Source organism: Neodiprion virginianus, chromosome 3, assembly GCF_021901495.1.
Source record: "Neodiprion virginianus isolate iyNeoVirg1 chromosome 3, iyNeoVirg1.1, whole genome shotgun sequence".
NCBI lineage: Eukaryota > Metazoa > Arthropoda > Insecta > Hymenoptera > Diprionidae > Neodiprion > Neodiprion virginianus.
In genome coordinates, this window is record NC_060879.1 from 32,242,282 (window position 1) to 32,266,169 (window position 23,888).

At 40.4% G+C, this 23,888-nt stretch overlaps 1 protein-coding gene across 7 annotated transcripts in view; it reads left to right on the forward strand.

The window, feature by feature from the left end:
* The window catches only part of LOC124300434 (voltage-dependent calcium channel type A subunit alpha-1), a 117,714-nt gene that overhangs the window by 19,844 nt on the left and 73,982 nt on the right, over nt 1-23,888 (forward strand). Inside the window, exon 1 of one of the 7 annotated variants that reach the window (XM_046754535.1) lies at nt 20,253-20,336. The exons of the other annotated variants lie outside the window; for them this stretch is intronic. The gene's annotated coding sequence lies outside the window, so the exon portion shown is untranslated. Of the gene's footprint in view, nt 1-20,252; nt 20,337-23,888 lie in introns of those variants that run through there. 7 annotated transcript variants of the gene reach the window in all.

Below are 23,888 nucleotides of genomic sequence, written 5' to 3' on the forward strand. Positions count from 1 at the left end.
TTTTTCACTGCCGTCTTCGGATCGTTCTCTTCCTATTTTCGCTACGTTTGAAGTGAGTAGCCCTCCTGCTCCTTTATTTTCCTGCTTGGCTCCAGGCCACCCAGGGGCGCAATCGATCGCCGATAAAACTTGTTGCTATACGAAGCTCCGCGGGTTTCAGCATCGGCGAAATAACGGATTAAACGAAAAATTATTGCATCATACTCATCGATATGAGAGATCTCATACCCGGAGCGATGGCTCCGGGCTGACTCCGCATAAAAAACACTGCCCTGTATTCCTTTTACCGAGTTGACGAAAAAACGTTAGCAAAAATATCGCAGACTTTTTCTCTATCACCAAATACATGTATCTACGTATACGTATATATGTATAGGTAATTATCGAAGCAAAAACCGAACCAAGAATTAATGCTCTAGACTGCTTTGCAGATCACGTCTGGCTTCGGGGAGTCCGTTCTTTATATATTATACGCGAAATGTCGTACTTACAAGATAAGAGGTGACCATTTTTCATTGCCTCGGCCTAATGGTCGGTGATGAAGAGTGCGGTTATATCGTATAACGCACACCCATGTGAACATATATATATATATATATATATATATATATATATATATATATATATACGATGCGTGCGTTTGCTGTGTGTGTATATGTATATGTAACGGGATGGAGGAGAGGAAATCCTTATTCGTATTAATCGAGCAGTTCTCTGAGTTTACCGCCACTCACGTCACCTTCGCTCCGAGTACATCACACGTGCGGGAAAATGTAATGAAAATCTAACGGCAGTGCATTAACGCGGCGAACTCAGCGGCTTTAAACTGCAGGACTTTGTTTGACTTTAAGGCCGTTCGTCTACCGTATACCGGTCGATATTTCATAATTAATTAGTTTTAATTAACATTTATCTTGGCTGTTGAGGCAGCGTTTGGGGTAGCGAGAGGGGCGGAGGCTCTGATCCCGTTATCCCGATGATGGACGGTTGGTAAACGAAACGTGAAAATAACCAAATTGCCAATGTGCTGCCTGTTGATCCTGGTAGCCGCGGGAAATCGAATTTTCTCTTGATGTCACACCGCGTTGCTTTGCTTAGGGCGGGCTCGTTCACTCAAAATTCATTGCTCGATCACTTTTCAGGACTAATTAACAGAGCTAAAGCGAATCCCAATATTATGCAGTGCATGCTGATTAATAATATACTCGCAGGGAAAAGAGTATGATGATATTTATATTGTAATACGGAACATTGTTGACTCTGGGGCTTTTGTCTTGGTTGTACAATGTTCTAATACGAATCAGTATCGGATGAAACGTTGCAACGTCAAACGCTTCAATTAGGTACGCACGTGTGACTCGCGACGCGACGTAGACGGAATAAATTACTGTCCACTACACTCGTGGAATGAGTAGTCCCTTGAAATTTTCATAATCTCGAGGGATTTTCCTCGTTCCGCACTTCTTGTCCGATTCACTTTACCTTTCCGATATTCTGCGTACCTGGGGAATCCCTTGTGGTGGTGTCACTGAGTTGAATAAACCCTTGTCACAACGGATGCAGGCTGTCACCTGATTCGATTCTGTCGTTTGAAAATCCTTCGCGATTAACGCGATGAGAGTATGAAGGAAGATTGACGTTGAAATCGTCAGAAGTAAGCTCGTCATTTTTATCGGAATACAGTTTGCTCCGGTAGAAGAATTCTTTTAACTTCGACGTAAACAGATTTCGTGTCAGTGAGTTTCTTTCAATCTCGGTACATGCGTGCAGACAAATTTCATACGTCGAAGACCGAGTTGGAAATTTGCCAGTTTTCATGAAATATTTCTCGCTGGAGAAATGTCGGTATTGAAAAAGAAAAGCCTCCACTTTTCGGAACTTAATCCCATTAATTATTCCAACGGTTGTTACAAATCGCGCGCGAGTTCTAATTAACCGAGGGAAAACTAATTTTCGACTGTTAAAGAAAGGCGATCTTGAAATACAAATTAGGTATTGCCCTAAATTTTACCTTCGCTAATTTATATTTACTCTCTGGCTCTTTCGCGACCTTTTCGAACCCTTCTCGACGAGTTGGTTCACCACTTGCGTAGGTACCTAATCCTAGAAACAAAAGCACCGTGAACCAAATTCCAATCTTCCTTTTTGTACTAGCGTACTGCGCTTTGAAATTAAAAATTAAGTTTATAACTGTTTGACTGCACCCTCTGTTATGCTAACGAGTGCGGGGCTTAAAAACGTGTTAAAACTGGATCTAATTTATCGGGGGGGTTTGTCTCCTGAGCACATCTTCGTACTACTCGTCCTCAATCATGTTGGCGTCTCAGTGTGACACGCTTAAATCGGATGGATTTGAGAGGAAATATTTTCATTCGTTCTCGAGGGGCACTTGTTTGAATAAAACACGTTCCCAAGGCGGAAGTGCGAATGGCGATGAAACGAGTGGAAGGGAAAGCAAGGAATTAAAATACAATTGTCACTTCGTTACGACTGCCGTTGGGAGAAGAGGAGAGACAAATATATCATCAAAATAGTCGTCTATCCCTGATTTAATAAAGCAAACCGAAATTGAGAAAAACAGCTGTCACTACGGATCGACGCAAGGTGGCAGCTGGCTTACGAGTCAAGGCCTTGAATCACCGACTTCTTTTGCATATTCAAATGTCCGACTGTGATCATTAGGTCTCTTTGGCATAGCATGGATTTTCTCTTTTTGCCGGCGATGAAAGGCTTCTTAACGCTGACGTACTGCGCAGAAGGTATACGACAAGGGGAAGGGGGGATCAAGAGGGGGAGAAAAATGGACCATGAGAGCGACAGGGGGAGGGGGAGGGGGGGGGGGGGGGGATGAAAGGGAGGTAGGGGAAAATGACGGCTTGTTTTTGCACGAAAAAGCTTAGCAGTCTCGACACGTTCTTTGGCCCGAACCACCCTGAAGAGTAATCAAATAGGTGAGGCGGCGGTACAGAGTCCCCGAACGACTGATGGTAGAATTATTCACGGTTTAGGGAAATTGTTTATCCGGCGCCAGAATCTGGAATCCCCCTGAAATCTGGTGGTTGCTTTCGCTCACGGTAATAACCCAAACCGTCCTCTCGTAAAACACTTGCTGGAATATCCCGTTGCTCGATTACACTGCAGTTGCATTTGTAACTCGCTGAATTGATGTATCAATAGATTTGTGAATTAATGAGAATTGACTGAATTACTGAAACTTAATTGGAATAATGAAAATTAACTGAGAAATAACTGAATTACGGACAATTTAGTCGAGTTGATTTGAATTAGCTTGGATTCATGCCAGAATTATCTGTTTACAGAAAAAAGATAATTACATAGCAATAAAAAAATTAAGTCGAGTAAAAAAATCTGGATTGAAGTAAAAAAGTCAAGTTGAAGTACGTAAATTAATTTAAATCAATTCATCTGGAAAAACTGTTGTGTCACTCAAATATCGAGTCATTTTTTTCTCCGAGAAAACATGGGAGACGATCAATGAAATAGAAGCGCTGTCTTCAAGTCCGATTTTTTAATCCGCTGATCGGCCTGCAGTCGTTCCGACTCTGTTTTTACTCCATAAATCGTACGCCGAGGTAGGAGAAAAAGAGTCTTATTGTTTGCTCGAGGTTTTCCCCGAAGATAATATACGTATAACGTGGCCCGATTTATTTACCCAGAAAATGAAATCATCCCAATCTTTCATCCTGTTTTATGTATCGTGTGAGATGAAAACAAAAATCGACTAAGCACACGGAGAATTTTTGCAATCACTCGGCAACCTCAGATGTCAATGTAATACAGACTCCACGGTCTATCATCGGTATAAGTATACACATATTCAGCTGATAAGACTGAATACACTCGTCGCGGAGAAAGCGTATATGTATAGACAAACAAATTAAGGACATGTTTTGTCTAGTTGAATTCATCCTTGCGAGTGTATATCCACATATTATATATATATATATATATATATATATATATATATATATATATACCAATGTACGTATCGAGGTGTAAAGGAAAGTGCTCAGTGTCTACGCTGCATGTAGATACATACATGCACAATGTATTCAATATGCAACATACATGTACTGTATGAACGAATAGTTGAGAACTATGCTCAGCTGACGGGATACGTGTGTTTTGTGATCCTCCGCTGGTGACCTTCCGCGAGAATTTCTGCACCTGCTGTGATGGAATTTCCGAGGTATGACGGATTCCTGTGGGATTATGTGCAATATAGCCTGCAGTGACCCTGCATAGCGTGTGATAAGACGAAATTGTAATCCGACTTGCGTTGAATGGAAACACAGGCTTGGTTTTAACGTCTGGTGTGTAATTACACCTTGTCACAGAACAACAGCGTGAACCTTATTGAAACGCGATCATTCGGCTCGAATCGAAATTCCTTTGCGACGAATTATTTGGAGTGTAACAGAATAGTTTATAAACGAGTAGAAAGTTCAGAGTTACACGGCACACCACTAGCTGGAGTTCGAAAGTGAATTCTGCCCCGATTCGAATGCCAGACGCAGCGGTCAAGCTCCGATTTCTTCGGTTGTAACCAAAGCTTTAATGGCGTGAAGTTGGACTCGGTAAAAATGAACAGGCGATGGATGAGTCCTGGGTTAAGAGGGAGTGTAACTCGACTGATTCCGAAGCGTATCCCAACACCTCGGTGAAAGGGCTGAAGATCCAGAAGAACCTCGTCAATGAGATAGTCGAGTAACAATTGTCAAAGCATTGAACCCATTCAATCCATGGTCAGTTGCTTAGTGGTTCAGGAAGTACCCTCAATCTTCCGAACTTCCGGGTCTGTCGATATGTCACATTCACATCGATTCGTCTTTGATTTCTATGCTCCGCGTTCCTCTTTGGAATCTGACAAATTGCCAGGTCGGTACTCGAGTCCAACGAGCCGATGACGCCCGGTCTCTTCGAACTCCAACATGTCCGACCAATTGACCGCAAGTTTCTCGGGGGCTATTGAAGAGTGCAAATAGGGCGTGAGGAAATCCATCGATCGAATAATGCTCGTCCTCGGTGTTCTTCTTGGCCTTTTTCAGGAAAGTTTGATACGGCTATCTCCCCCGGGTTTCTACTCGTTTCCAACTTATCGATCCGAGGACCCGACCAGCCGTTGACCAGCCCGTTCACTCGTGATAATCTTCCGTCCTTCCATCAAGCAGGCGAGGCACTGAATTATGTACTTTTGAAACTTTTCCTCTCTGATTTTCACCTTGCCTCATTGAAACGGTTCAGCATGGCCTTAAACCTTGGCACGTAATCCTTTGTCCTTGGCGGAAAAAGGTAAACTTTGATCCTGTGTAGAAGATCGTGCTTCGACGGTATCGATACGGAACTTGCTGAATTCTCTATAGCAGATGTTCAAAGAAAAGCGTTAGTTAGAGCGATCTGCGCCGCGTTCTCGGCCGAGATCAAAGCTCAAATGCCCGGTTAATGTTTTGCTCGAGAAAGTGACGACCAAAGAAATCACATTGATTTTAAGAGTCGAAAATAGTAATGTAAGAATCGACGCAGGTCTGCTTTTAATTTTCTCGGGTTTTCCAAAATATTCGATCACACTGTAAAACTGTATTATCCTACGTCAGAGTGAAACACCGAATAATTCTCACGGTATAACGATGTATTAATAGCCCAAGTCATAAATTGTTCACGTAAGCTGCCGAATGTTTATTCGCGCCGCCGCTGGACCTTGAGGCATCATTCGTTTTTGCGACGGTGGAATCTCGCTCAGGTTTACACATAAACCTGTCATGACTGCTGCCAATGTGAAAACTCACTCATAAAGCTAATGGAAAATAAATAACGATGAATTACGAGTAAGCCAAACGTATTTTTTTTTACTTGCATTGATTGTGCAATTTCTTCTTCTTTTTTTGTTGCTGTTACTATTATGCTTTCATCAGCAACTTGTACCAAAGGGTCGTTACTTTTGCTATCTCTACTTATACTCCAAGTTGAAACCGCTTTGATATCGTATACTCGTACATCTTACTCTCCCGTTCCTTTCAGGATTTCCGTACGGTTTTACCATTCAGTGGGTTGTGTGAGGTAAAATACGTTTCCATTTCCTGTGGAAATATACATACTTACAGAGTCCTCTACCATAAATCGAAAGAGACTTTCGACGTTTGATTTTACAATTTTTGCTTTCCGTTGGTTATGTTTATACAGTCAAATATTATCCTTTTGAACTTGCGAAGTCTGAAAGTAATATTCTTTCGAATGACTTTTGATTAACGTGAAGTATTAATTGAATAATTCAACTGCAGCTCTACCCTGCCTCCCGGTAGACTTATGCGATATTTCCCAGTAGAGAGCCGGAATTGAATTCGGTATTCCGCTTCAAAGTTTGATTTCCACTTTTCCGCTGCTCCGTTTACGGGACGACTGTTGAGTTGAAGTCAAATTGGTTTGTCGACGGTTCGGACCTTTCGGTGTAATTATAAGCCCGATGGAAATGCTTGCAGTAACGAAAATCGCATGGTGAATTCAAGTTGCAAAACAAATAGAAGAAGGCAATGCTTAAAAACAAAACGAAAGAAATTGAAGTACAATTTTTTTCACGACTGTCGCTTCGCTTAATGACCTGATCAGTTATACTCGCCAACGGTTAATGGTCAGGTCAGAGTTTGTTGAGTAGTTTGAGACACGCGATGGCTAGCCGCAACCTCTGCAATGGCCGAAGAAACTATAAACATACGATCCGTGGTCTGCACGAAGCAGAGTCAAGAGGATTCTCGAAGAAACAGAAAAAGAGGAAGAAAAGGGAAGAGAGAAAAAAACGACCTCTCAAGGTTTCCATCGTTATTTTACCGGTTGACGTCGCATAGATCGACCAAACAGAGGAAGATAAAAATCAATGGTAAATTTTAACCCGATAAACAGGGCTGTTAGAGCGAGATAAAACCAAAACGTAAATTTAGGAAGAAAGACTACGCAGAAGTTAAAGGAGTTGGGGAAGAAAAAAATTCTTGAAACATCACCGCTTCCTTCGCTCTCCGACCTTTTTCCCACTTATTCTCATCCCTCATCCGTATCTGAACATACGTGCGTGACGGATTTTTAGCCGCGTGTATTCAAGGTCCAAAATTTCGCCGTCAAAGTACGGTATCCAACAATGGTATAAATTCGCCCATCATTAAAACCCTGCAAAACCATAAAACTCTCCATATACTCGGGATTATGCTTTGAGCACACTCGGGCATAGAACCAATATATCTTTTGTCAAGAGATAAGCTGCGGTCCGCACGGAGTGCTGCTACAGCTCAACTCTCAGAAGATACTGAGAAATGATCCTGATACACACTGCCAAGGCCATGGGCTTTGATGATGCCCGGAGACGTTCGCTTGCGGCTAAATCTCGAGGATGAATCGTCAGGCCGGACTGTCTGAATCAAACGTTGAGAAGAGAGAATATTTGCGACAGTGGCGGTGAACTACTCATTTATGATAGAAATAAATCAAAACGAATTCGAATATAACAAGCTTACTGTAAGATATTAATTATTTGAAAAGGGGTCTTACGATTGGACCGTTCAAAATGATTCAACTGCTGTTTCTGATCCGATCTAAATATGTTGGGGGTCATTTTCGTAACCATAGAGATTTCTAGAAAAAGAAGCCTCAAGTTTTTTTATACAATATATTTTGCTATCGGATGAAAATAGATTTGTGCAAGTACGATACAACAGATTTTCGTTAGCAGTTGTTGTTGAGCGCTAAAACTATAGGTACCGTAACGTTTCTTTGACAGTTTACAACACAATTTATCGGTATCTGATGAGCGAGGAGAACGAGCCTCAAAAACACGTGAATTCAATAATTTCGAATTGTTCAATTATAAAACCTCGATATCTTAGCAATTGTGTCACTTGAATTTGCCCATACTCATTTCTATTACATAGTAGGGATGTCGTTCTACTCGAGTTTAGCATCACCCGGAGCCAACAACGTTGCAAGATAATCTTTGAGCTTTTCTTCCCCTCTTTTCTCAACTTTCGATCCAAACTCAACGGCCCTTTCATCTTTCAAACCTTCAACGGTTCCCCCAGTCACACCCCTAGAGCAAGTGCCTCCTTTATCCACGTAGTTTTTCACCTCCGTGATACATTACAACCCCCAAGGAAAACGGGTCGACGTCCCTGCTTTACGCGGAGTGATTTTGTTGATACTCCAACTCAGATACGTGTAACGCACATAACCGAAAACGCGGAATATCGCGTATCGATGTTGAGTCGGATGGAGACGCGTAGCCTCCAGGTACCTAGGCAACGGGACGGGACCAAGCGGAGCAACAGGGTGCCCGTAGATCTCTGACGTCGAGCATCCGCCTCTGCGTTGGGAGATGTTTATGCGCATATCCAATGTACCTACCCAGCTGCGGTTTACATCCGCATGTGAAGAAGACACGCGCAGTTTAACGTACAGCTTGCTATCCCAGCCTCAATAACATTTACATACAACCAGGGTGCCGGCTTGGGGTAACTTTTGGGTGCTGCTGATTTATAATCGGTAGAAGGTTTCATCATTTCGGTGATTGATGGTGGAAATTAGTGACAGCCTGCACGAATATTTAGGTTCAATTTTTCTATAGCTCGTTTTCGCTTATCGGTCGTCACTGTTTTTGAAAAAAATTACTTGCTTAGCTACATGTAGTAAAGGTTACCAGTAGTAGAAAGATTAAGCAGTATATGTCTGATAATTCGTACTCTTGTAATTTATCGTGTGATTTCTTATATATTTTATCGAATTTACAGGATAAATCATGTAATAAATTACACGCTGAATTCTTTCCAAACATTTTATGATTTAACACGTGAATATTTTCAGTAGGGTGAGCAGTGGGAAATCTAAAAATCTCTGTCTTGAACGGTTTTTGATTTATTTGGTTCTTTCGAGGTCGCAGATTTCGTTGGAGGAGAACCGCTGAAGCGTGACTCAGCAAAGCCACTGGCTTGGCAGTCTCAAAACAGTTTTGAATACCAAACAGATGTCATCTCCCGTAGATGCTAAACGCCTATTTGATTATGTTTCTGGGCCAAGAATAGAAAAACATTCCAGTCTTACGCCGTCGTGCGTGGTGCAAATATTGATCGGAAACACCATGGCACTAAACGTGCGTTTCGAGAGAAGATGTTGCGTTTACGTTTTCCACACACATAGCTGGCTGATGATGACTACGGGATAAACAAAATTAACGATGTGCTTAGACGAGTTATGACACTTCGATGTGTCATTTTGTGTACATTCCTTTTTTCTTCATCAACACATTTTGCCAGAATTTATTTGTGTGTAAAACATTCCGCGAATATCGAGACTGTAGAAATGATAGTAAAAACTCCGAGCTTATCGCTTGTTTTATGAAACAATGAAACGAATGTGTATCTCATGGCGTATATAGTATATACGTATTGTTGGTTTTCATTCATTTTTCGGTACGGAACAAGTTTGAGAAACTCGTTCTATTGAAAGTACAAACTGCGAGAAAAACGAGGGAAACATATTTAGCTCAAAATTTGATTACGGAGAATCGCCAAATTATGACTCTGAAATTTTAGGTGATGCACGAAATTCTTTCACGAAATTCTCTTCGTGTATATACGTATATACGATGTTAGAGTTTGGATTAAAGTGCGAATATCTTACGAACCATTGTAAATTTTTTTCAATTAAAATTGAAGTGTTATTCGACGTATAATAATAAAACGTATTACCGCGTCTTTATTATACCGAGTGGGCAGGGTGATCACGTAATCCAAGCCTTATAAGCATGCCCGGAATTACCAGAGGATATAAACCTACTTTTCTGTTACACACGCCAGTGAATAAAACTATAAAAGTCACTCTTCATGTTCGCTATTCTCAACGCCGAAGCGATCTGGGGAAATAACGTCCGTATAGTCGGCGAGTGGGTACAGAGCAATATCGGGTGGAGTTTGATAAATTTTTAATGGCATATCTCTGGAAAGTTCAACTTTGTCGGGGACGAGTAAAAACTCGGAGGGTTTTTAGATTTATTTCTCCCCGCGTGATTGTCTCTGAATTTTTTATGCAAAACGGGCCAAAAGATTTTTAAATCGCGAAACATTTTGTCACATCAATAACAATTTTGTTACAGTAACGAAATATATTTTTACCCGTATACGTACTTTGATTGTACCCTTGCAATGAAAATTTTTTCCTTTCAGGCTTCTCTCGGTGTAGGGGTGTAAAGAAAACGTGATGTATAGACTAGGTGAAGGTTGCGACACTTTGACATTTGGTTTAGATCGATTGAATATTTTCGTGCCTATAAATTAATCGGTAATGACTGAGCGTGCACGGTTTGTAAAAATAAGAATATTAAAAGGGAAAGAAGTTGATCACTGAAGATGATTAGTAAATTAAAAGGGCTGCAGAGGCATCGCCAACTTTTTATCCATCATCCTTCTTGCCCTTCTTTATTTATTTTTTTTTATTTCTCTATTTGTCTTCTTTTCTTTTTTTAAGGAGTGACGTAATTTCGCGCATCGATGATTCGTTGTCTTCTATGGAAGATGAATAAATTAGTTATACAGTAAAAGATAATAATTTCTCTCTTTTCAAATGGCGTTTAAAGCAACTGATTATCAGTGTGAGTTACGATAAGTTAATAGCGGGAAATGTTTGATAATCTTAGGTTGAAAATAAATAAATATACCCGTAACTCCGAGAGAGCGATGGAAGAAGAGATACGGCTGCAGTGATTTAAAAAATCGTAAATGTCTAATAAACAAAGTAAATGAGTTTTTTCCCCTCGCAAACATCATATTTTTACAAAAAATGATTAAACCCGACTTTAATCTTGACTGCGAAGATAAAATACTGATTTAAATTTCGTTCAGGGTTTCTAGACTTGCACGTTTCCCGCCGAAAGACTTGAGATTTTCGAGTCTAGTCCGTAAGTCTTGGTTTTGGCCTCGTAGACTGGGAATAAAATTACGAAACAACAAATCTTTCGGACTTTGCCGGTTAGACTATTTCGTAAACTTAGCGCAATTGAGACCCGACTAATAAGTTTCAATATTAATAACTATGCGGAAATAGGCAAGGTTCGCCATACCGACCAATCAGATACGATTTCACAACAAAATGTATAACCGTCAAGGGAATGTAGAGTTAGAAGCGTGAAGTAAACTGCGTTAGAGCCATGTATTAATGTGGGTACAGTGAAATGTGACTTTCTTGTTTGAATAAATTACTCTAGATATACGTGTCCCTTGGTCAATAATTATGTAATTAACGTCATGCTGTAACAACATTCTAGGCTTAACTCGCTATCGGTCTGGTTTATAATACGAGGAATACTTGTGAAACTTGCGCAATTATTTACTTCTGAATGGTAACACGCTATATATATTTCAAAGAAATTCATTCGGATTCACGGCAGGTCGATCAATGTTTATCAAGATTTCACTGAAATTTATAATACATTTCGCACATAACCGAGTATTTTATTTATAGGCATTGATTTATTCGGTAAAAATTTACATCAGCGATTCAATACATTTTTCAAATTATTAAGTTCATCTTATAAATATTGACTGAGCTCTATTTTATTGGGCTTACAGGTATGCATAACTACTTGAGCTGTTCATAGCTTACAATTAATTTGACTTACATTGTATACCGTACACTCATATATAATATAACATGTGTATGTATACTATTTTAAACGTAAACGATTTCATCTCTCGTATCGTTCTTATAACAAATGATAATTTTTGGAACAAGCGTGATTTAAAGTGCACGGTAAAATAATCACGCGTAATATAAAGTGAAACAATATTTTTGAACCGAAACGGTAGGAATTAATAATATTACAACGTTTAAATTCTTATAACCACATCCGCGCCTGCGAAAGTTACAGCATGATTACCTTATGAAAAATTTCACACGATTTATACTTATAAGTTCGCGAAGGGATGCGAATGCAACGCGGGAGCTCGAGAATTTTTTTAACCGATTACCTGTCAGGTGTTCAAGGAGTATCTGACAGCTTTTGTGACAGTCAGGCGTGTGTACCTTCGTTACATTTTCCCGCCGCCCACGTTGAGTGATAAACGAAATCCGATGAGAATTAGAGGCGAAGGTAGGGGGCAAATAAAAAGAAGACGAAAAAAGTCACCGCGAAATGTACGCCCGGGGTTTTACTGGCTGTATAATATCCAGATACCCTGTACAGCACCAGAGGCGCTAACCGAACCGCGAAATATTTATAACTTTTATCACGGTTATACGACAACTGACGTCATACCGCGAAGCGCCTTTCCCTCCATCCCGCTTACTGTTGGTATGGAGGAAAATTTTATTTGTTGTGGTTATTGAAAAATTTTATAGCTAAATGAATGAGGCTGCAATAAGGTAGTTAAGCTTAGTTGTTGGAAATCAACAAAAATTTTTTTTTTTTCACATCAATAAATATGGCACAAATAGGTAACTATTTAATGTGGCTATAGTCGTAGATACTACAGTTTCTTTACATATGTACTATAGGTACAAAACTCGTTTTCATTTCGTGACCGGAACCATATTTCTTCAGTCATAGTGACAGATGATAATAGTTATGGAATGCACGTAGTAACTAAAACTAAAAACTCGTCGTTTTTGGAAGTACGTAGAAAAGCTGTGTACGCGAATTATCATAACGATTTGAAAATGTATGTACAATTTGCAAATTCTTCGTCAACTTGAAGAATTTACGTATGGTAACGAAAGTGCATAAGATCTTTCCCTATACGCGGTGTAACTCGAGTGCGCGAGCAATTAATCCGTAGAATCGATATTTCGTGAGGTTCGTACGTACGAGAGAATCTGGGCTCGATAGCAAGAAAGCTTATCAAGGTTGTCAAGGGTGACCGATATCATGGAGTTACGCAGGAGACGAGAATTCGTAGTAAAGGAGGACAGAGCAGTGAGAATGGATCAACTAGATGGAAAATGAGTGGTGAGTTTCGCATTTCATTTCAATACCTCTTCCCACACTTTGCTCTTGGCTGAGTTGAAAACAGTGTTACTTTTCATATTAAACGACTTGACATTGCTCGATAATTCAGTCCTGATTATTCAGAGCCAGTTTATGACTGTTGCGTTAATTGAGCCGTTTTGAATTTTATAATTTTCTCTCTGCTTTCTCCACGTTGTAAAGACTGCACGAATTCTGCGAAGTATTAATCAGCCTCTATAAAGTTTAGCTTCAAAATTGTGAATAATTGGAAATGGAGAATATGTACGTATTTCTTTTTAAATTCGTCTCCGCATTCAAATCGTCCAGCTTTTGTAACATTTTGGATTGTACGTGTGTCTAATAACCGGTAAAACTGTTGAATAAAAAGATGTTACGTCAATTTTTTTCTGCATTTTCACCAACAGATCAGAAACGAAGCGACCGGTTACAATTTCACTGTACTTTTCTCCTTCATCGATTACAGTGTTTTTTTTTTTTTTGATTCAGCTTTCGAATAACGGGAAGGAAGCGGAAGCTTAGCTTTTCTCAATAAAAATTAAAAACCGCCCACTTGAAATCCAAACAGCTTGACTTTGAAAAATTCAAAACTAAACATGTCAGTCAGCCGAGCAAGCGATCAAACCGACGTCCTTTCGTCGACGTACTGTTACAATCAGGATCAGCTTGTCGCTTAGCAACGCGATTTTCCGTGCCGACGGTTGCATCGGTCGTCCGATAATTGGTAAAAAGTTAACCGTCGCATTTTTCCACGTTCAGAACCTCGTGTATATCGTATAGTTTAATTAGGTTTTCTTCGTCTATCTTTTTTTTTTGTTTCTGTTTTATGTTTTTTTTTTATATTTATTTTTTATTTTTTCTAACGAACAAACGAAAAGTAGCGGCGCGATGCTGATCTGTGCACACACCCATCGAAATCGAGCGAGTAGTGCGGTAACACGCTATTGATTTTCAAACACGTAAGACGGTGCGAGTCGCCTGGCTGACCAACACAATGGCACCGCTACTTAATCCACTTTATCAAATGAACTGGTTCTTCCTTCTCAGTTTGGCTCGTGTTCCTCAGACGAGGTTATACCCACCTTGTAACCTATACCTTGTATACCTACCTAACTTATTATATATACCCTGATATTCAGAGTCCTTGCGGACGTGGTTATAACATCGGAATCTAATAACGGAGAGTGTAGTGAAATGCTCGCCGAGTCTCGGGGAAATGTAAATATACAGACGAATCCGAACGGCTGGATAGTTGGATCGTTTCAACCGTTAACGATTTCACGGATTAAATCTGTGACTGCAGACTTTGCGATCGTAAATCCATACCTCAGACACCCCCGTAGAGTCATTTGACTTTCGGATAGGTTAGATGGGTCAGATTTAGAAATGATCTAGAACAAAAAGCCGTTGTAGAGGAGTGATCGCTGTCGCTACGTGGCGTGTTTCCAGCGTCGCGACATACAGCCGGAGCTCAGATATTGCAAACAATTATTGCACGGAATAATATCTGCCGAGACAAGCTGATTGTTACAGGTTGTCACAATACGAGGAAAGGGAAAGGCAACGTCAAGTTAAAAACGTATATGAATACACACGGTTCGCGGTGAATACAAAGAAACTCGTACAGGAATCGATGTAAAACTGCTGTTAGTACACCTAATAACAATTTGAAAACATTTGATTTGATATTGTTGCGATCGTTATCCATCATCTACTTTCGTCAACGCTTCTACGAATAAGATAAATAGATTGTCATTTTTCACGTTGAAAACTTATGCCCTGTTTGTTGTCCGCTCCGTCTTAGTTGCGATGATTTAGACTCCCTTGGCATTTCGAGGCTATTATACTGTAAATTATTATCATCACCCATACTAGAAACTCGCCTATGATGGTTGCATATGCTAACATAGTGTATTTACGGTCACTCCGAGGAGAACTCGAGCCTGAGGTTGAAGAGTACCCTGAACTATACCTGTTCTCTTCCTCGAGGCGACACCGAGGACCGCGTCTACCTTACTAGCTGTCCATATTTTAACCCCAAAGGACATCGCATAATACTCTGCGTCAATAATTTAATATCGCTATTCCCATGCCCTGACACCATTAAGCGGGAAAGGGCGCCGAACCGTAGAACGCGAGGAATTTTCCATCGGTGTTGTACCAGCTATGGAATTTCCAAGCATGGTAATAATCGACACGGATTGTCTCCCAATTATTTCTGTGAAACACGTGTGAGGTAATTACGAACATTACAATCCTGTTTATTCAATCTACAGACTGATTCGATTATAATCGTGACGTTAATTTATCACCGGTATGGTTTTTCGTACAGCGTGAACAGCGTGGAAATGAAATTATGGAAAATCTACTTTTTCGATCGCTTGATCGAATTATACAGTATATAGCAGCGAGCGATGTATTTGATTTAATTTATACCGAAAGCACAATCAGCTGCGGTGTTGCTTGTGAAGTTCGGAGTGCAGAGGCTGCCAGGCAAAGGGTGTATAACGGCAGCTCATCACTAATTGGTAGATGCTAGAATTTCCCGAGCATTGTAATGACTAATTAGTAATTAGGTACGGCATCAACATGTTCAAAGGAAGAACGATAAAGCTTGCATGGCATGACTAAACACCGCTATAGTTATAATAATAAATTTTCGTTCGTAAAAGATCAGTTGCTGTTATCACGCTGAGGGTTCGGTATTGATTTGAATTTTTTTCTTCTATTTCCTTATAATATTCTCGGTAAATTTTTCGTTTAAAATAGCGTACTTAATTATACATACAAATGTAAATCGTCAAAGTAACGAAACGGAGAATGAAGCGATCGGTTGGGTTCATCAGATCGTCTAACGATTCGTTGAGGCATGTATATATACGTTACTTATATGAGTGTGAATTTTTTAGAGACTTGAATACTAAATTTAAGGAAAAATCGTATATTATATAATTCAGAGACGTACAACGGCGGGATCGAAGACAATAATTTTTTATTTCCTCGCTGCCTTCGTTGGCCCGCGGGTTGAATGAAGTAGGTAAAACTTGACAGTCAGTCGGCTGGTGTAATTACTCTCCGTAAGATCGGTCGGAAATATTCCGAGACAAACAGAGATGGAAACCTTCGGATCGATCGGCAAGTAGTAATTCTGTTTGCCTGTCCGTAGCTCCTGACGGTTTTATTTCATTTCACTGTAATTCACCTGTGAAGTGGCCTCTGTCCGTCACTTGAGTCCATGTAGCACTATGCCAGATTCCTCGCAGCGAGGCGTCGCATCGCTATTTTTTATTCACGAAACGATGCTCGTTCCGAGCTGAGATATCGAACTGGATGGACGTTCAGTTAATTGGACACTTTTAATTCTACGGCATTCCGCTCGTTACAAATGATTCGTAAAGTTAAATATTTCCGAAGCTGTGCAGTTTTTTGCTACCAAAAAGTCACCAGACTCGAAAATATATTTCGAACAAAATCGTGAGTTGCTCACGCGGAATTATCCAGCAAACTTGTCACTTAAGCTTCACAAATACAATGGGCAATTATACAACGACCGATTTAATTTTGATGCAAACTTATTTGAAAAGAATATTCCTACAGTTGTTAAATTCAATTCGCAGAGTATTCGAACACGCCTGCCTCGTTATGGACTTTGCCGTTTCATTCGAGTGGAAAACATTTGCGACAGTTCAACGCCCGACATTCCGCACAGCGAATGATCGATTATAATTATCTCACATGATAAAGTTCACTCAATTTCGCTGCGTGCCTTTTGCTAATTTGTACCGTTATTGCTTACTGCTTGGGTCTTCTCTCATTTGCGAACAATTCAGTCTAGACAATAAGATACAAGTGTTTCTAACCGTCTTTCTATACTATTTAAAGAATCCAATTAATCTCTTCGTTGTACAATAGTCTGATGGCGATGGCGTTAACGAAAGCGCCTTGTGATCATGGGATGAAATTCATTCCGAATAATATCTTGACTAGAAAATCATTTAATTGTTAATATTGATCGAAAACTAATCAACTTATATCAGTACCAGAATTTTATATTAATGAGATTGGTTGGCCAAAAATAAAAACTTTTTATCGCGAGATGGTCGTAAATTGAGTACTTACTGATTTCTGATATTCGTATGCTACGAAGATCTCTTCAGTAATACTCTAATTGTGAACAAAAGGTTAGACAGATCAATGCTTTCTTTTAAGTCACTTCGAAATTGTAAAAAAACTAGCAGTTTCATTCGGTTCTACTCCAAAGTGGTAAATTTTATTAAGAAGAATATCTTTTACAAAGTTACGAGAACAGATTTATCATTCGGTATTCAATTCGACAGTGTCGAATGTTCTTTATCATAATCAATATTGCTATAACATTATACATGTTGTGAAATTGAATATCTAACGATGCCAACTTTATGAAATAAAAAAAAGTGTATCGGCCTCAAATTTAAAGAATCTTAATGGATTTTTAACCATTTTGGAGCGAATTGAAACAAAGCATCGATTACTGGCGAACAAACCTCCTTATCGCAAACACACGCACACACAATTCGGTATGCTGACCGTCCAGGAAGGCTGGGAACACAATCCGCCTAACTTGGACGCGAACTTCCCGTGTACAGGAGGTAGGTATAATCGCACCCGGGTTCCGAAATTCCTAATTAATTAATCCGAAGTGGTACCGAGGTCGGCTTAAGTATGGAAAACTCTTTGTTGCCGGGGTGGAGGGTCAGGGTGTTTTGGAATCATCTCAACTCTGGTTGAAATCTTGAAGCAGGTCTGGTATGTTCTTAATGATCGGGGGCCTTTATGCGTCTGTGAAACTGACGAATTGCGGTCGCGCGGTAGGGAAATCTGTAATTTAGTACCTGTTCGCGGTGTTGAATGTCCAAGCGTTACGCGACGGTTAATCATAACTGATTGTTGAATTAACGAGCGTTCCGCCGATCCGCCACGGAGATTCCGCTTAAATTCAAGACGCTTCAGCATCAACGGCAGATGGGAGTAATTTAAGAACTTCGCAATTGGCGAATTTTATTCCCCTTCGTCAATTCGTGTAATTTCAGGGTCTTACCAGACCGGTTCTCTAATTAAAAAAGAAAAAAAAATACCGCTTAAACGCCGAGTACTACCGACAGCTCTGCAATTAAGTTTATACCTCGGGGGGCAGATCGGCGGCATGCCTAATCAACTCGGCCTCAAAGTGTAGTGTAACGATTACCGACGAGATAATGACCGTATCTTTCTCCGCCTTGGAGCAGAATGTGTATTCATAATCATTTATGCGGGTTTCCAGCTCAATTTTAAACGATACTTGTCAAATTATTTAGCATTTGTAGCACGATGCCGTCGTCGCTTTCTTTCATTCTTGAGGCTCACAATCAGTTATGACGAGTCTTTGCTCTTGGAATGTACAAAATTCGGCATTTAGCACGGTGAACTTCAAGCTGCGCGTGGTTTGACAAAAATAGATCCAAAAAATTGTGCATGTATAAAGTTTTCAGCCTGTTCCTAAATGAAAAAAGCGCCAGCCCGGAAACCCTAGCTGATCGTCGTCGCGATCTATTCAATTTTTAACGATACTCAATTATTTTTCAATATAAACCACTTTTTGCAGTACCCAAAAAAAATATATAAAATATAAACTCTCTCTTAAAAAAAAAAAAAAAAAAAAAAACAACATGAAAAATATAAAAATGGGCCATATCACCACAACGTACTCACCGTTAGTCCTGGGTAATGCAAAAAGTGGTTGATAGTGAAAAATAATTGAAATATCATTAAAAATTGAATATCTTGCGAAAAGGATCAGCCTTGATTTTTTTTTCATCTACGAAAAGACTGAAAACTTTCTGTACGCACGATTTTTGTATCCATTTTTGTTAAACCTTTTGCAGCTTAAAGCTCACCGTGTTGGACAGCGAGTTTATCTCTGCAGCACACGTGATCATACCTATAGTGCACTTGTACTTAATTGCAGTCGGTGCTCGTTGAATACCATACCTCAATTAATTAGGGTAGTTTCAGGCACAAATCTCCTTGCAAATGATCTACCAGTGCTCACCACTAATAGCTGCAGGCACGTCGAGTGGATGGAGGACCATGCATGAAGTTGAATGCTTACGGAATAGACACTGAACCGAATGCAATTGAAATCTAATCTCTTGGCGTGATTGACGGGCGTTTTTCAAACTGATCTTTGATCTTTGAACCGCGAAGGGAAATACAACAAGAATCAAAGTAACAACTCACGGCTGCCGGTTGTCCAAAAACGAAAAAAGAGATAAAAATTTATCGGATAACGAGGCCGTCAGTTATTTAAGGGAGATGGAAATGGAAAGCCGCCGGGGGTGTAAGAGCTTGAAGAATTGATTTCTTTTACTTCTCGTTGCCCGGAGTGGTTTTGTTTCCAATAATTAACGGCTGCAAAAATAAATAACAAAACGAATTCGACGTTACGTTTAAACTTGACGGACAGAATAATTTTACCCCAGAATTGCATGTTGCTGTATACTAGGAGGTAATGTGTGTGCAGCCACACGTACTTGTAAAGGTATACGTCCAGCGGTCAGATCATCGGTGAAGATTATTCCTTCACCGCGAAACGTTGTATGTTGGTACGTAAATAACCACGTGTTCGTTTAACGACCGTAATGGCGACTAGGTCGTAAACGTGTTTCAGCAGCTCAGCTGCCTATTGACGTTCACACTTCACCTGCGCCACGGAGCTGAACTAGCCTGCATGTTCTATTTCTTATTTTTTTTTTATCTCTATCCATGATCTTTTTTACGTTTATTTTTATTTTCCGCACCTCGGTTATACTGCAAATCGTTGTCACTACGACACGGCCCTAATGTCAATATTGACGCAGACACATTAATCGCCCTACAGGATCGTTAACGCAACCCATATTCAAGGGCTATTTACTTCAACTCTACGAGTGGCGTTGCAATTCCTAGTTTTATTAACCGCCTGGTGAATAAACGATCCTGTAAATATGGCGGTCTAAAAATTGTTGGCACTAGCTTTTATCCACGTATCCAGCCTTCCGGGATCCACCTGCATAAGATTATTTGTAGCGCGATCACTTAGTCTGACAGCACACGTAGTCTAGACTACTTCGGGGCAGTTGTGACCGCTCTAAGTTCAGCTCACATCAGCGCTCAGTGGTCGCATTGAGATTCCCGAGACTGCGGTTCACCCGGAATTCTCAAGTCGTATAATTTAATACGCCCCGAGAGTAGTTTGGAAGGTGAATGTGTGCATTTGTGTTATTGAATCTGAGTTACGTCCTCCACGCCGGAAGCGAAGTACGACGCGGTAGGTATACAAAGTACGCTATTTAATTCTTCCCCTCTTGGAAACTACGGTTGAATCGAATCGCAAGGTACTTTTCTCGATATTTTAATTTTCAATTGTCGAATCAATTGTATGGAAATTGTTCGCCGATCGATGTCGGCTCTGATTTCGAGACCCTGCTTCGTTATAATTTACAAATCAGATCACGGTAACGAAAAATTGTACCAACTCACGCCCCGGGAGTGTTTACAAGCAGCTGAAATTTCTCGACTCTGATGAGAAAATTTTCAGTTACATTGCAGTCGTTCTTTGGTCTGAAAAAAAATAAATAAAAAATAAAGAACAGAAAATGAGATGTACGTGTTGTATCGCTGAGATGGGTTTTAGCTGTCGAAACGGACCCGTATCTCGGCGAACAACGGTTTGATTTTTAGCTCTTTCACCACCTTTCAGTCTCGTGGAAAAAGGAATGAGCGAATTGGAAAGGCTGGCGTAAAAAGATCGAGCTTTAAGCTACGGCCTGGATGCCGGGACGGTTTTACGAAAGATATATTCACCTGTTTTGCATCTACATTGTCGCTGCGACGCGTCTCGGTTCTTAATTTTTCATTCGTGCCGTATAAGAACTCTTGTGTGCGAAGTAATGTTCATTAATGCCTTGGGTTTCCGGCTAACTTATTTTCGGTATGAATCAAAATACGAGCTCGATTGTATTACGAATTACGTGACAATGACTGGCGACGCAGTATATTTGAGAGACCGGGAGTCATTGTCAGATAATTCGTACAGAATCGAGCTCGCATTTTGTTTCGTACCGAAATTAAGTTAGCTGGAAGCCAAAGGCATTAATTAACATCACTGTACAACCAATTCCCTTAATTCGCCGTGCTTTCATTCCGCTGCACGGTTTCTGATTTCCGGTTTTCGCGGAATCACTTTCCAAAGATTGCCATCTGGTCTGTACCAATCTCGTAATTAAATTTCCTCTTGAATCAAGACTATGCTAAGAAGGGACGGAAACGGGGGATGGAATCGAGATTGAGAGATCTATACGTTCAGCCGCAGCTGACTAGCTAGCGCTCGCGCAGAAACCGGAAGCGAATTGGCTCTGTCGGAGTGAAACTGGCCGGGACCGTCGTGACCAGGGATGGCCAAGAGTTCCCCGGGGTGCCTAGCAACAGGTTGCTACGCTAAAACTCCCTCTTCGCTTCTCTTCTTCCCTTCCGCTTTCTTTCGCCACGTTCGCCGTGCTTCTCGTCATCCCCCCGACACGAGTAGATAATACGCCACCTAGGCATATATATATACGTCTGTGTGTGCGTTGGCTCGCCTGCAAAAGAGACACACTCGCGACACAGCTAAATGCTTATGCAAACCTCGTTCTCACTCGAATTATCATAATTTGTCATTCCCTCCTCGCCAAGGGCTGACACAATTTTACCTCACGGGATATAGCGGCCGCGTTTTTCGAGACGCAGAGGCGATGCTGGGTATATTTGTTATTCACATATCAAGGTCCGCGACGGGGATCCTCGCAAATCCTTGTCACTGACCTTGGCGGGAGATTGAAATTGCGGTCGAAATCATGGCAGCTGGCGTAGAGATGCGATTCGAGTCACAAGGGAAATTGACCCGAATTTTTTCAAACAAAAGAAGCATTCCAGGCATTGACGATTGTTATATTCCCGACGCGGAAGTTTTTTCTTTGTTGGGGGTTTTTGTGTTTTTTTTTTTTTTTTTTTTTATTTATTGTTTACGAAATATCTTTTGTACGCTGTGAAATTGCTCATATTCAGGCAAATATTCGACGGGCGTTGTTTCGGTGAATCAAAATCCCGTTATTTGACGTTTAGCTACTTATTTGTATTATTATAAGTATTCACGTCAACTCCGCTCTCGCTGTCGAGCAATCAATGCAAATCAATCGCAAAACAGTGAATCTTCGAGTTACGGCAGCGCGCTTGATGCCTCGATCAGCCGTACGAATTATTGCACAAAAAGTAACCATCTCGTAACGAGAATATTCGTAAGAATTAGATTGCGATATTGCTATCTGTATGAAAAAATTTTTGAGTCAAAAGCTTTCGGTTAAAAACTTTCCGAACGGTGAATCACAATGGATTCATTTTGAGTGGATATAGAAGGTTTACGTATTGATTTTTTTTTTTTTTGTGAAATTCGTACATCATGTATAAACTGAAATCTGTGGAGTTTTTTTTCAGGCAAAGAAGTAATATTCATCCTTCTCTATAAGTCTGTTTCGCTAAACATGATTCTGCTATTATTACCACATTTCATTTCACACCGCATAACTATATTTGGTTTAGTATACCAATGAATTTTGATGCCTTGGTACTCGGACTGTGTTATACGACTATAACAATACCCTAGATCAATCAAAACAAATCCAATATCCAGTTGCATTTCTCGACATTTTCCGCGCGTGTTGCGTAAAATCCTACGAATATGGGAAAGCGCAAATTGCGCGTCCCGCGATAACTCCGCGCTCATAGTCGTTAACTCCGATGCGATTCAAATGACAATGCATAAAAATTTCTAACAACACATTCCTCCGAGGAAATGAAATTTATTTTCATTCGTGAACAGCGCCGCGCGAAGGAATTATAGACCGAGCGCTGCCGGGACAAAGCGCAAACAAACCGACAATGAAAGTGTCCAATTCCACGGGCACAATTCGTTCGTGGTAAAACTAATTTCCCATCTCTATTAGTTCGAGTGTATACCCTCATCGTCAAAGATAGGCTAACTCATTTGTCACCTAACCATAACTTCCGTCGGTCATATTTCATGGAAAATAGCATTGCTGCCCAGCGGCGAACCCGGGACGAAGAATAGAAGCCGGCTTCCGCGCTCCGTATCGGCGCTACGTGTATTCGACCACTTCTATAAAAGCAATTAGGCATTGAGTGTAGTCAAGTTTCAACGGCATGCACTGTCATGCAGAGAACTTACGGACAGGCATCAAGGGCGTAAAAGCCAACCTGTATACAGGCGATGTTGCCGTAAGACAACTTTAAGGAACTTGTAATGAGATTCAAAACTTGATACTCGGATGTTCGCTCGGTCCGCCAACTCGCCTTGTCTAGCGTATAATACCGCCTCTCTTTCACACTCCGCGTGTTTGGATTTCTTTTTTTAAAACCTAATCATCCCAAGCATGCATTTCTTAGGCGACTCGTGCGATCACACTTTCTTGTAATACTACGCGTCTGCGATTTACTATCCATATTTTATGCAGTATCGTGACGGGGCTTTTATAATCGAATGCGGCAATGATTTAGGTCCTTAACGAATTTTTGTAAGTCTGATACTGTCATTGTATTTATTTTAAATACGAGATTGCTGTATACTCAGTACTAAGTTTTTATAATTCGACTTTAATTCGTCCTTCGATATTGGGCGCACCTTAATTACAATTTTTAACAGTTTAACATCATGTTTTGGTCACGTTCGTAATCGAAGGCTGACGATATTTGCATTGAAAATAAATGACGCTAAATTGAGTTAATTTATAAATAGGAGCGATTAGCGATTAAAGGTAAAAATATCGTT